The following is a 13,879-nucleotide window of genomic DNA, read 5'->3' on the forward strand; positions in this document are numbered from 1 at the left end:
TTGTAAAGTTATATTGTCGCTTGTGAACGATAACTAACCATTAAGTGCAGGAATATAATGCCCGTACAGTACATACTGAGTTAGATATTTCTTGTACCAGACAGTGTTTAAAGATTTAGGAGTGCTTTGTGAGAGCTCTTTTGAGAGAAATACGAGTTAGTAGATGAGTCCATAGATGATAAGGGATATTGATCAACACAGGCTTCTTGGGGAGTCAGATCAGACAGGGCTGATTGTGAGAAAGATAGTCAGGTTCTGTGTAACGAGAACGAGGGTTAGTACTGGTTTGTACTTGCATTTGTGAGAAAATGAGTGTCACACGTTTATCACTCATACTATTTAACTCCTAGAAGCTGCTAGTAAATATACAGTACATTAGCTAACTGCTCATTTTCCAGCAAATTAGAATTAAGTGTAGATTATTTGATTGGAGGTTGGCTAAAAAAAACCCGGTGTTTTTGGTTTTGATATTTTGCTTCAAGCATGTCTCGTGTTCAGCCTCCAATCATTACTTCTTCTGGTTTCAGTATCGGGTGTAATAGCCGTTCAGAGGCATGCACAAAACATTCGGGAAAAGTGAGTGCCCTGGTTGGCAAATGGAAATGTACCATTTTTCAAGGTGCAGAGCTTTGAATGTGTCTCTCAGGCCCCCCCACCCCCCGTGGGTTATTTGTCTATTTTCAGAGAACTGTAGGCGGTGAGGAGCAAGTATTCAAGTTAGGACAAGATGAGATGTTCTGTTTCGAATGTAACAGCTGCAGTGACATAGATGTACATGCACGAGGACAATAAGCAGATAGAATCACTGTTCAAACAGGAGGAAAGGAGCCTGTATGTATACAAACAACAAGCTAAGCTAGAGGCTATTCTTGTATAGCTCATGAAAGACAAAACTGCAACCTTCATACATTTGTTTTCAGCACCTTGATACTTACATGAGGATTTCAGGAGAATTGATTAGCAATATGATTTGAATTATTGTCCTGAATACTCCGATATATAATAAAGACCCAAAACCCTAAAGTTGAAACATTTTCAACAATGTGAGGAAGCCAAAACAAACCCGGTAGTGAACTCGAAAAAACACAAGCGTTTATAGAAAAATGAGGAGAAAGTAATCGTTCATCAAAAACATACAGTAGGTGTTATGATGTAAAAACACCAAGACTCAGCTGTGCATTCCTGTGAAGTGAATTCATTCCCCACACCTCCTGGGGAACACACACCACCACACTTACTTACACTCACACACATTCTCTCTCACACACACCCACGCACACACACACACACACACACGCGCACACTGCAGAGTATTGTGGCTGTGTCTGAGCCTGCAGTTGATAAGATAGGGTTGGGTTGCACAGCTTGCAGGCAGATACTATTGTAGCCGTTGACAGGAAACTGAAACAGGGTGGGATGGCTCCAAATCTACATGCCTGTGGGTGTGTGTGTGTGTGTGTGTGTGTGTGTGTGTGTGTGTGTGTGTGTGTGTGTGCGTGTTGTGCTTGTGTGAACATTTGCCCTCTCCCCTCCTGTCAAACACTGGCCAAATGGTTTCCCAAATATACTGTTTTCCTTAGATGAATGCCTCGTCTCACATGGACTGAGTGGGCTCTTGTGCTCTGCGTGAATGAATGCGTTCTGCCCCAAAAAGATTAGAGAGAGGAGCCATGCTGCAGGTCGGGCTGCATTCTGCCATTTGGCCACCAGACGGGACAGTGGGGCGACTGTACTAGCTGGCACTATTGTATCCTTGTGAATGAAGGCCCTGTGATGGACCCACAAACACACTGACCTCGCTCTGTTTTCTATCCAAGTCACTGGGTTCAAGTGCGGCATTGTGAATTATTAATGATATATGGGATTCTTACATATTTCACGTGCTAATGTAACAAGTGTGAAAACGAGAACTTCACATCTAGTACGTGTGATACACTTATGAATAGGCTCATGTGTTTTGGGAATATAATATTTCACTCACCCTTGTCACATCACAAAACAGGTTTACTTTTCAACAGTGATTTGTGACTTTTTTTTGTGTCTTACAGAAAGGGGCGTCAGATTAGAAAGCAGTTGTGTGTGTCACTCTGGATCAATGTTTCCCCAAAAATGTTTCTGGGGACTCACTTTTTGAAAATGACCAAGCATCGTGACCCAGTTCACCGTTCTATAAAACATGAAGAGCAAATCTGTGCATAATTGAAGGTCTCCTCTGCAAAATGATTTGGCAACAACGAGAGAGAGTGTATCGACTTGTGTTGCATATGGGGAATAAAATAATTTCAAGGACTGAGGGAAAGCCATGGTAATACTCAGGTCAGCTGTTGTTTCACATATCCAATGAATTTATTGCAAAACATCAGACCACAATTATTATGACTCAAAGTTAAACAAATAAGCCCCACTTATGATGATAATGACTCACTAACTAATACAAACCAAGTAGGGGACATTACAGTGGATTTGCTGTGTCAACAATATCAACTAAAGTTCCTTGTATCCTTGTAGTCCACTCTTCTCTAAACCTAAGAGGTATGAAATAGTGCCAAGCACGTTGTGCATTGAATCCAATACAACCTGCATTCCAGAGGCAACGGAAGGTAAAATGAACCCCGCGGCCTGTTTTACATACAATGTTTTTTACTTCGGGATGAGATGTGAAAGGGTGTTATAGTGAAGTGTTCCATTAGTCTGTGGGGGTCACAGTCAAACAGCCCATCTGGGAGATAAAGGTTAGCTGAGTGTGGATAGATGACTCACCGTGTGTAGGTGCAGGAACAATAGATTACAGTCTTCTGGACCCTCAGGCTTTTTATTTGATCTCTTATTTATCTTGTACAAGTGAAAGAAAGGTGCAAAAACAAAGACTGTTGCTCGGCGCAACGTGACAGCCAAAAGCCATTCATCTATTTATCTATGTATCTATTTATCTATGTATCTATGCATCTATGTCTGTCTGGTTGTCTTTCTTTCTGTCATCTACCACCATCCACCCATCTATCTCTTTCTATCTAAATATTTGTTTTCTGCTTCCCTGCCTCTGTCTCTCTCCTGCTGTGTGGGCGTGTAACAAGTCAGTCAGCAGAGATTTTACATTGTTCTGAGATGAAGAGCAGGCATCTGCATTATGGCGCCACTCATTACAGGAATTACATAAAACATAAATCAAGTTGAGGCATATACAAGGACTGGAACAAAGATGACAATGAATGTGATAATCTGTGATCTTTGCATATAAATAGACATTTTAAAGATTTTGTGGCTGTCAAATATAAAATAATGTTTTTATCAATGAGCAACTTCATTTATTTTACATGTCAAAGTCAATTTACTAGCTTATACTACACAGACTATGGCAACTGTTGTATAATGCCCTCTGTGGCCCTGAAGGAGCGTTGTTGAGGCCGCTTTTTCAAGTCTTGAATGAGCACTTTTTACAGTTTACTCGTCCTGGGGAGGATAATTAAAACTGTTGAATAATGTACTTTCTGGACTGGATATATATTGGAGTAATGTCCATCTCCTTGTGTGTGTTGTAATCTGAGTTTCTCTGTGCGTTGTTTATGTAGCTGTGTGTGCATGCTTTTCGTGCATGTGAGTCCTAGAATGTGTCACATGGTTACCACCGAAAACACCGTCCCGACCTTACAGTTAGGTTAGGTAGCATGTTAAGCTGATAGCTGAACAGGCCAAGAGGAAACACCTCTCCAAGGCACATCAATTATATATACAATATATATATATATATATATATATATATATATATATATATATATATATATACATACTGTGTTCAAACCCACCGCTGTAGTTCACTATATTGCCTTTCCAGCATTTCAATTTCAATGAATTATACGCACTATAGTGTGCCCTCTGAACGGCCCATGGATTAACAAAAGTACCGTGAGTACTACTTTTAGAGACTTGCAACACTGTTGAAAGCTTAATTAGTTTATTACATTAGGAAAAGTACAATGTGTTAAACCCAAATTGTCTCACTGTCGGGTACAGAGCAATAATAATGCCAATAACAAAACATCCTGTCAAGTCAAAGGGAGTCCTTGAAGGGCATATCAGTGTCCAACATTTCAATGTACTGCTTACTGTTGATAAAAATGAATGAGTGAACAAGGGAGAGATTTGGGGCAACGCTCTATTTTTGACCAAGAAGTTGCAAAACCAAAATCAGAAGTAAGGCGTACCACTTTAACAGTTAAGACATGAGCTCACTTCTTTCCCCGGTGAGCTCATGCTGCAGTGTCTTTTTTCACTCACGGCCAAGATCGCTTCTTTGGGAAAAAAAACTCTACCTGTTTCTCGCCATGGTGACTTAAAATCTCAACCATTCACCCTCAGAGATTTCCCACTATTGTTTTAGTCACGCTGCAGTGGAGGGCGTAAATATGTCAGGGATGTCAGACTGAATGCCCTGATGATATCATTATTTGTGTGGAGGCAAGCCATCTTAAATCATTTATTGTTGATATATTTTGCCTTGCAGACTTTGATTATCTGACATTGACTTGATATTACTGCCTCAGTCTCAGCGTGTAAGCTGCATCAATACATCCCACCGGCTATTTCCAGAGAATCACATTTAGAGGAGGACAGAGAACATTTCCATTGGGGTGCTTTCATACCGTGCCACGGCTTCCCAGCACTCGTGGCATGGTATGAAACCCCCCCCCTCCTCCCACAGTGATGAGTGTTTCTCCTCCAGCTGCTTGTCACACGGTTCATGTGACACAACGTGTGTGTGCACTTTTTGCAACATTGTCAATTTGCAACGGGCGACACCAAAAAATGTCCGGGCCCAAATTTACAAATTGACATCAGCGTGGGTGTATAGAAAGAGGTGTGCCAAATGAAAACCAGCTGCGAAGTACAGGGACATAAATGTAGCCTGAGAGAAGACAGAGAAAGGGATTCTGCCAAATCTGTCAGCGGCAGCAGACGTGGCACATTGGACTGAACTGTCATTCAGCCGTATTCTGAGCAGATCTACGGCAAACTGAGAAGTGTGGGAGGGAAGACTGACAAGAGACGGAGCAGAGGGATCTGTTCACAGAGAACTTTGTGTTGTGACTAAGTGACAGGACAGTGAGGCGCGTGAGAGGGCTGTGAATCCGAGTGATGTCGAGGGACAAATGTGTGTCATGTCAAGCAGATGAGATGGATGTTTTTTTCTGTACATATGTATACATGTTTGTATATCTGTGTGTGTGTGTGTGTGTGTGTGTGTGTGTGTGTGTGTGTGTGTGTGTGCGTGTGTGTATGTGTCTGCTGTGACAGGAATGAAAAGAGCAATTTCTACTTTCCCTCTAAATACACACACAAATGTCTATCTTGTTCAACTCCCTCCAGTTTTGTAAGTTCCGATGGATCTTCTAATATTTAAATAATAATAATGGAATAAGGCAATAATGATCAGCATCAATATACTTTGACTCACACTTGTCACCAAGCAAGAGACAGAAGGAGGGTAAAAAATTTAAAAAAACACACGATGAAGATGCCTGGGGAAACTGGGCTGGAAGAAGACTGAAATAGCCTTTGGTGCAGTATGACTAAGAGTTTAATTGCAGAGGGACAGAGATGTGGCTGTGTGTGTGTGTGAGTGTGCGTGTGCTTTCTTGTGTGTGATGTGTAGCTGTTTCTTTGTTTATCTCCATGACAAAGATATCGCTTATCATGCAGTTTGGAGGAAATATGTTTCATGACTGTGTCTTCTCAGATTTACCTGTCAGCTGGTGAGGAAAGATGTTTTGTTTGTTTGGATCGTCTGAGGGTAAATTGCAGTGGCTGTTTGGTGACTTGGTCAAACACACACACACACACACACACACACACACACACACAATCACTTAACATTATCCCAACATTGTGTACTGTGTCTCTTTTCACACTTTCCACAAATTAAAGGTTCTGGTGTGATTCGCACCAAAAGAGCTTTTTCTTCTCCCTGCTTCCATATCACAATCTGTCCTTCTGGCTTTGCGTCTGTTCCAATAAGCGACGTTCTGAATCCAGATGACTCAGACTGAAGCTGCAGGGTAAATGGCAAGTCAGTTGTTATGTGTGTTTGTAAGTGGGAAGTCAGAGAGGTGCGAACCTCTCTGACTAGTGTCTTGTCGGAAATCTCAAAGGTAAGCAATCATCCATAATTACAGCCAACATATTGTTAATGTGTCTCAGTTGTTACAGTTATTTACCTAAATTGCAGTGAAGAATCATTAGCTGCAGGGGGAAATTACCGAGGGAGTAGGGTCCATCAGTTAATCAGTTTTTAAACTGCATTAATAAAAGAATATTCACTTTGCAGTTCTGGTGAAGCTCGATATAACCCTTGGTGAAGAAACTGCAGAGCCAAGAGACACATTCACAATTTCTTTCCCACTGTCAACTGAACTTCTCAACTGCAGACTCCCGGGGAGGAAGTGATGCTATCAGCACTTCCTGTTGGAGTCGTATTTGTTTGTCCTCCTGATGTGTGTATGTGGAGTATGTGTACATATGAACATCCTGGTCCTCAAGAAATCCTCCATCACAGGATTAAATGACTACAGGTCCGTCGCCCTGACGTCTGTAACACCTTGACTCCCCAGGGCATTGAGACGACACAACGGTCATCGGCCTCTTTAGGAACGGTGATGAGTCTGCGTACAGATGAGAGGTTTAACAACTGGTCCTCTGGTGTGGTCAGAACAACCTGGAGCTAAACAAGCCCAGAACTTTGGAGATGACAGTGGACTTTAGGAAGATACTCAACAGCACTGTGTCTGCGGTGGAGACCTTCAGGTCTCTGGAATCCATAATCTCTCAGGACCTGAAGTGGGCCTCCAACATCAACACCATCCGGAAAAAGGCCCAGCAGAGGTTGCACTTCCTGCGCCAGCTCAGGAAGTGGACTGGCCGTCACTCTGATAAACAATTAATCACACCTCCATCTGCACTATTGATGCTTTGTTTCCTACTCTGTTGTTTTTAATGTATTTTTTTTATATTTCTCTTCTTGATTTCTATATCATATGTACATATGTACAACGAGAGCAATGTGTAACCGCAATCAATTTCCATGATTGTGCACAAAAACATGGCCAATAAAGCTGATTCTGATTCTGATTCTGACATGCTAATGTACCTATATTGGTCTTAACTATGAATGTATTGACCTCTTCCTCTTCATCAACAGAGTTTGATGGATGAAAGACAGATGGATGCTTTCCTCCTCGTTTTAATTTCTTCTCTTACTTAGTGAATGTATTTATACGCCGTTCCGTATATCCGTATATATCCTATATCTTCATTGCTCATAAGTATGACTTTCTTCTGCATTTGATTTCATGTTATGTTTGTCCATTTAATTGAACAACACACATATATCTATTATTTGTACTGTTTCTGTGTCCACTGATCTTTATGCATTCCTCTTGTGTTGCAAACTTCACCTCACCATAATAAGCTCCAAAGGGGCTTATAGCAATATCCCCTTCAGATTGTCATTCACAAGATACAACACGGTCAATACTTAATTTATATTTCTATAAAGTAGCTTTCGAACAAATGTTTGGTGTGTTTTATTGATCTCAGGAACAGAGCTGATCAATGACTTTATTGACTCAGCAATTGTTTGCTCTAAGACCAGTGAAGCCACAGCCTAGATTATTGTGTGTACCTAATGCATGATGTCGTATAGTCTCTGTGTAAATAGTCACTAATTAAAGACCAGATTGGCTGAAAAACTTGCGATTTCCTCCAACAATAAGTTGTGACAGGAATGTGTGGGGGAAATGGCTCATTCAAATGTGAAAAAGTTATGAAACATAAAGTGTAAAATAAAGCATCGGCACGTATTTCTCTCACGATTGTGTCTATCTTTCTTTCTTTCTCTCAAAATATTCCCTCTTCTGCAGTTAACTGGGTAATACAGTATTTCTAAACCATCCCGCTAATCTATCTAGAACTCTGATCTAAACCAAAAGCCACTGTAACAAGTCTGTGATGCATCATTGGGTCTCCGACATCTACTGTCAGGAAGCTAAAAAGTCAGCCATCACCTCCAGCTATGATCTAATTTAGTTTTCTCCATCCATGCCCAGTAGTGCATGTCCCAATGCCACATCTTCTGCAACGTGGCACACATGATGACATCATCATCCCGGGGCAAACAGCCAATGAGAACCCACAGGGGGGAGTCGATCTTGGGTCATCGCAACAACGCTGGCCAATCAGCACAAGCCAATAGGCCTGTAACCATGGCGATTAGCCTGGGTTCAAATACGTGTATGTGTGGCATATGCCCCCTGTGTTGGTTCCTTATGCACTTGTGTGCATAGACGGGCCTGCTGCAGTAATCCTTCACTGTGGGTGGGCATATGCATGAAGGAGCACAGAGTTGTTATCACTGGACACTGTGATAACAACACACAAACAATAACGAGCTGTTGTCCTAGTTTGGTAACATATGGCGTATGCAGTCATAATGTGATCCGTACATGTATTAGACACGCTTCTGGTCACTTTTCTTTATGAGCCTTTGTTACTTAAGCTCTGGTAATTGCTCTCCTCTGCATTGTTCTCGGAGAGGATGGATGAGGAGACGTGTAGGTGGCAGTGAAGGGTGAGGGGAAGGGGAGGAGAGGACAGCAAGCAAACAGCACGGCTGACTAGGAGAAGTACAATGGGCTGTGAGTCAGAGAAAGAAGAGGAGAGAGGAAAGAGAGAAAGAAATAGGTATACTGAGAAAAGGTCAATGTGGAGTGCTTTTAAAAGAAAAGCAAAAATGTCAGAAGACGAGAAAAAATCAGGCATGTTGTGCTCAAACCATCTCTCTGTTTCAAGGCTTTAATGTTAATATCTGGCGAGTCTCCAGCTGGTGACTCACGATGAACAGAGGAGAGAGAGAGAGAGAGGGGGCGCTACTCAACCGAGGCTCAACATGAAAATGGATTAAACGATGTACAGCAATACATTTGTCTTCCTAGAATACATGTATTTGTATTTATTTGCCCCTCCTGCTTCCCCAATTGCAGATATATATTTTTTGCCACACCAACATCTTGACGAGGAATCATCTCACCCCTGCATTCCCGACTCCCAGGACTACACACAATTATGTTATTCCCATTGTTTGTGACTGAATTATATGCTCCACTGCTTTGCACAGCCAGCAGGAAAACACACGCCACAGTCATCCAAGCTGTTCATATAAACAGCTGACCAATACCATCCAGATCAGATGGCATCACACATCTGCCTTTAGCAAGAGCTTTACTCATGTATTTGCATTAATGCTTAGATTGTTGTCCTTGTAACATATTCTGTAGGAGGGATAAGTATTTAGGAATTTAAATAAATCAACTGTAGTTTTTTAGATATCCAAATCTGAGAGTTGCAGAACCATCAAATAGAGATGAATGGGATTTCATTTGTGGTCACAGCATTGTACAATTACACTTAAAACTTCTGAGACAGTGTCCCTGTACCCCAGTGACCCTTGTTGTGACCCCACATTTCTTTACCCAAAGAAATGGCCCCTAAAACAACGTGTGTGTGTTTTGTGTGTTACTGGTCTTGCCGCTTATTGTGTTTTTGTCAATTCTGCAAGAATGTAATTTCATCCATCGTCTTTGTACTGCGGCAGAAGCAGAAATACCAGAAACAAATATTTCGAAAACCTCCCAGAAAACCAGAGATTATATTGTTTTAGTTTGTCAATTTGGTTGAAATGCCTCTTTAATGGAGACAAATGCATAACGCGCACATTACAGTTCATACACCTATCTAAATTAAATCAGAGGACTGTGGATAAAGAAAATCAGGAAGCAAGTTCACTTTCTTTGAAAACAAGTCGTCTATCTTATAGAGCCAGTGAAGGTTCTGGAGATCACATCACCCCTGTTCTCCAGAACCTTCACTGGCTCCCCGTCCCACAACGGATCCAATACAAAATCCTTCTCCTCACTCACAAAGCCCTCCATAATCAGGCCCCCTCCTACCTCACCGACCTGCTCCACCACCACACTCCATCCCAGCGGCTCCGCTCCTCTGATGCCGACCTCCTGTCCATCCCACATAGGACCAAGCACCGGACGTGGGGGGACAGAGCCTTCTCCATATCTGCCCCCTCCCTCTGGAACTCTCTCCCCAAACTCATCCAAGACTGCACTGATCTTTCCTCATTCAAATCGCAAATCAAAACCCACCTGTTCAGAACTGCTTTTAATGTGTGATTGTTTGCTCCATGTTCTTATTATTTTTATTTATTAGGGTCCGAGCAACTGACAAAGTCCCTATTTGTTTTACCTGTAATTTTAGTTATTCTTATTTTTTTAGCTTTTAGAATGTTATAATTATGTTATGTAAAGTGTCTTTGAGTACCATGAAAAGCGCTATATAAATTAAATGGATTATTATTATTATTATTATTATTATTATTATTATTAATATTATCTCAACCTTAAGTAGGTTCAATAGATCATGCATCTAAAATACAATTAAAAACACTCTTGTTGTCTTTTCAAAGGGGTCTGACATCATTTACATATTGTACACAAAACACTTTAAGATAAACCCTTCAGGTTAAGCAGCTTAAATACTAAGGAAAGTAGTCACTTCCTGTAATATAACCTACATAGGCTTTACGCCTATTATAAAACCTGTCAAGCATTTTGTGTGTTAGTATTATTATATCTTTTTTTTATTTTTAGCATTTACCTATTTTGCTCTTTCACAAAGGATCTGGATCTGAATCTGCTGCTTTTAGATTTGAATGTGTGCAATATTTAAGAAATACATAATAATAATCTTTTCTCAGTATTCTCTGCAGGATGAACTTAATGAACTCAGTGAGTGTTATCACTGGACCAGAGCTGCCTTAGAGAGGAAACCTGCAGGGAACGCTGGACTCTTGAGAGAGGGTCAGAAGGGAAGCTAGTTTAAACGTGTTTATACAAGTCTAGTCTAGTTTATCTTCATTTGAAGATAAACTGGACCACTTACATATGTATATAGATGCCTTTGTACAAGGAAAAGTGGGAGGGGTCACAATGGTGGGTTTTTCTTCTTCTCTTTGTTTGTCTTTTCCTCATAAACATAACTGCACCAGAAAAACTGGTGTATCCGCCCTGGCCACTGAGGTTTAACTTCCGCCTTCCAGCAGCTCAAACAAACGTTTGCTTTAAATAAAAATGTAATTCACGACTCTGGAAACGATGCGTTGAAAGCCCTTATGTCAATGCATTTCGCCACGTGCTCCACATAGTTACTTACATGATTCAAGAAGACATTTACAGTTTTCAGTCCAATCAAAATGTTATTTTTCTATTCCTTGTTGATGGGCTGCAAACTCCTCCACAGTCTTCCACTTCACTTTTACAGCAATCAGAATCAGAATTCCCCGATGAGATGAATGGCTTTTTGAGGATCCTTTCTGGCCTATTGATCATATTAGTGTTGCTTTTCCTGCCGTGCTGTTTTGTCCCTTTCACTACTTTCACCATAGTTCTATTCAGTTTAACTTTGCTGCTCCAAATTGAAGCGGACTTTGTTCAGACAAGCAAAAGCCCACACAGACAGACAACGCTACTGCTTTCGCCTTATCAGTCTTCGGTGTGTGGAAGAATAAAGACAGCTATCTGAAGGTGTAATCTCAGGCTGTAAGAACAAAGCATGCCTGCTGTGTAGCTTCTTTAAATGGTCGATTGGAGAAGATACCAATGCTTGCTCCTTAGATACTCGACCATTTTACCCCCCATTGTTCCCCTTCACTGTTCCACAAAGAGCAAGTTAGTTTTTTAGCCCCCTGACAAAGAGTCCTGGTCTGAACAATGTGGAAATTCCCTGTCTCACTCAATAACTTTTCATGGGGGGCGGATGTTCTCTGGCTCAGGGGACTTTGGGGCCTTCCATTTGGAGGCGAGTGTCATGTCCGATGGCAGAGGAACCAAAACAACACAAGGAAACATATAGCTCCTTCAAACAATACAACAGCAGAGGCAGCTGCACTTCCTCTATAGAATATAATGAGGACTGTCACACCACATGTGGGCTGTGACCAATGCTAGCATAACAATATAGTTGTGGTAATTCATGATGATAATTATGATAAATAATATCATTTAAATGTAATTAAATGTAATTAAAGCAGCAAGGGTAATTTTTTCTGGGAATGATATTGCTGTGGATTTATGGGGGAGTAATTTGGCAATGTTGCATGCAGAAGTGATAAACATCAAGAAGGAAGAAGAATGCTGTAATAATGATGTTGTCTTCCTTTATATACAGAATGAATCACTGAAGATACACATTAAACAGTTTGTTCTTGACCTGTTTGATGATTAATTAATGTTTCCTTCCCCTCTACAACTTGGGAGAAAACATGCTGTTATCTGACTGCAAGAACACTCTCTGTTATTGTGTCTGTATGCTTCTAATGTAGGTGACAGTTGACTAATCCTGTGCTTTGACTGCCTTCGCACACCATATCTCTTCAACACACAAACATGCCACTATTGATTCACAAATGTTTATGGAAATTGAGAATGCATGTTATGGTCACTGCAATGCAATCAGAGAGCACAACGTGTGACCATTTATAAACTATTTACACTTAAATGAAACATGTGACCTGCTTTGTAGAATGACACTTCTCTGTAGTAAACATGACAGTGGCGCCATCTAGCGGTCAAATAGATGAAATACTGGCGCACAAGAGCCACGCGGTGGGGCACCATCCATACAACATAGTCTATGTCAGCCTGTTACTGTTATTTACACTAAATAAACCAGTTTTAACATGTTTTAAAGTTAACATCTACTTTTAAGTTTCTTTAAACAATCTGTGTCTTTATGTTTTTGAAAATGAAAAAGTGTTTCTACATGTGTGGATTCAAGGAGAACATAGTTTTGTCATCTCAACATTTCAGTGACGCAATGAAAAACTATACATCCTTCCAGACCATCATCATTTACTTTGTTGAAGCACCTGCCATTGTCATTGCAGATCAAAAAGACAAAGGATATATTGTATGGATGCTAGCCTATGAGAGGAGCTTAAAGTAGCATGCAGGATGGCGTTATTTAAAACATGACTAGACAAACAATACAATATTGTAGGTGTTTAATCATTAGTGTCCAAACACTGAATGCAGTTTCCGGCCTCTGCCCTCAGTCCTGCTGGGTACCAGTGCACTCACCAGCTGGGTACCAGTGCACTCACCAGCTGGGTACCAGTGCACTCACCAGCTGGCTACTCGGCAAATACATATTTATGATCGCAGGCTTGTTGCAGTTACGTCACAAAACACACGATGGCGCACAACAGCAACGGGTCCGTTTCCTATCAAATGATTAATGCCGCTGTGCAAATGTGTTAAAAATTTTCTTTTGAACATGGATTTTTCTAAACATACCTGATAGTGTAGAGTGACTTCCTGGTGGAGCTATAACGGTGTATGATACTATTAAATAAGTAAGTCATGCTATTCAAATTAAATATGAAACGCAAATAAATTAATGTGAATATAATAAAATATCCTAGAACATATATCAAATGATCACTATTAACTAGAGGCTATAGGAAATAACGAAACAAAGTAGCTACAACATTGTACTTTTTTGGTTTGATATCAGGGTTAATACATTTATAATAATATAACACTTTGGGGAAGACATCGATAATCATGTCGTCTCATTGTGAAGCTTTATTAAAATAAGTGGACATCCTATCCCACCATAAGTCGCACCGGAGGTGAGTGATTTTGGGGAGTTCTGCTCCTTGTCTCGCTTCTGTTCAGCACCCCTCCCTCCTGCTGCTCCTCCTCCTCCTCCTCCTCCTCCTGCTCATAGAAACGCTGCAGCTCAGCGAGAGCAGCGCTTC

This window comes from Cyclopterus lumpus, chromosome 13 (genome assembly GCF_009769545.1).
Source record: "Cyclopterus lumpus isolate fCycLum1 chromosome 13, fCycLum1.pri, whole genome shotgun sequence".
NCBI lineage: Eukaryota > Metazoa > Chordata > Actinopteri > Perciformes > Cyclopteridae > Cyclopterus > Cyclopterus lumpus.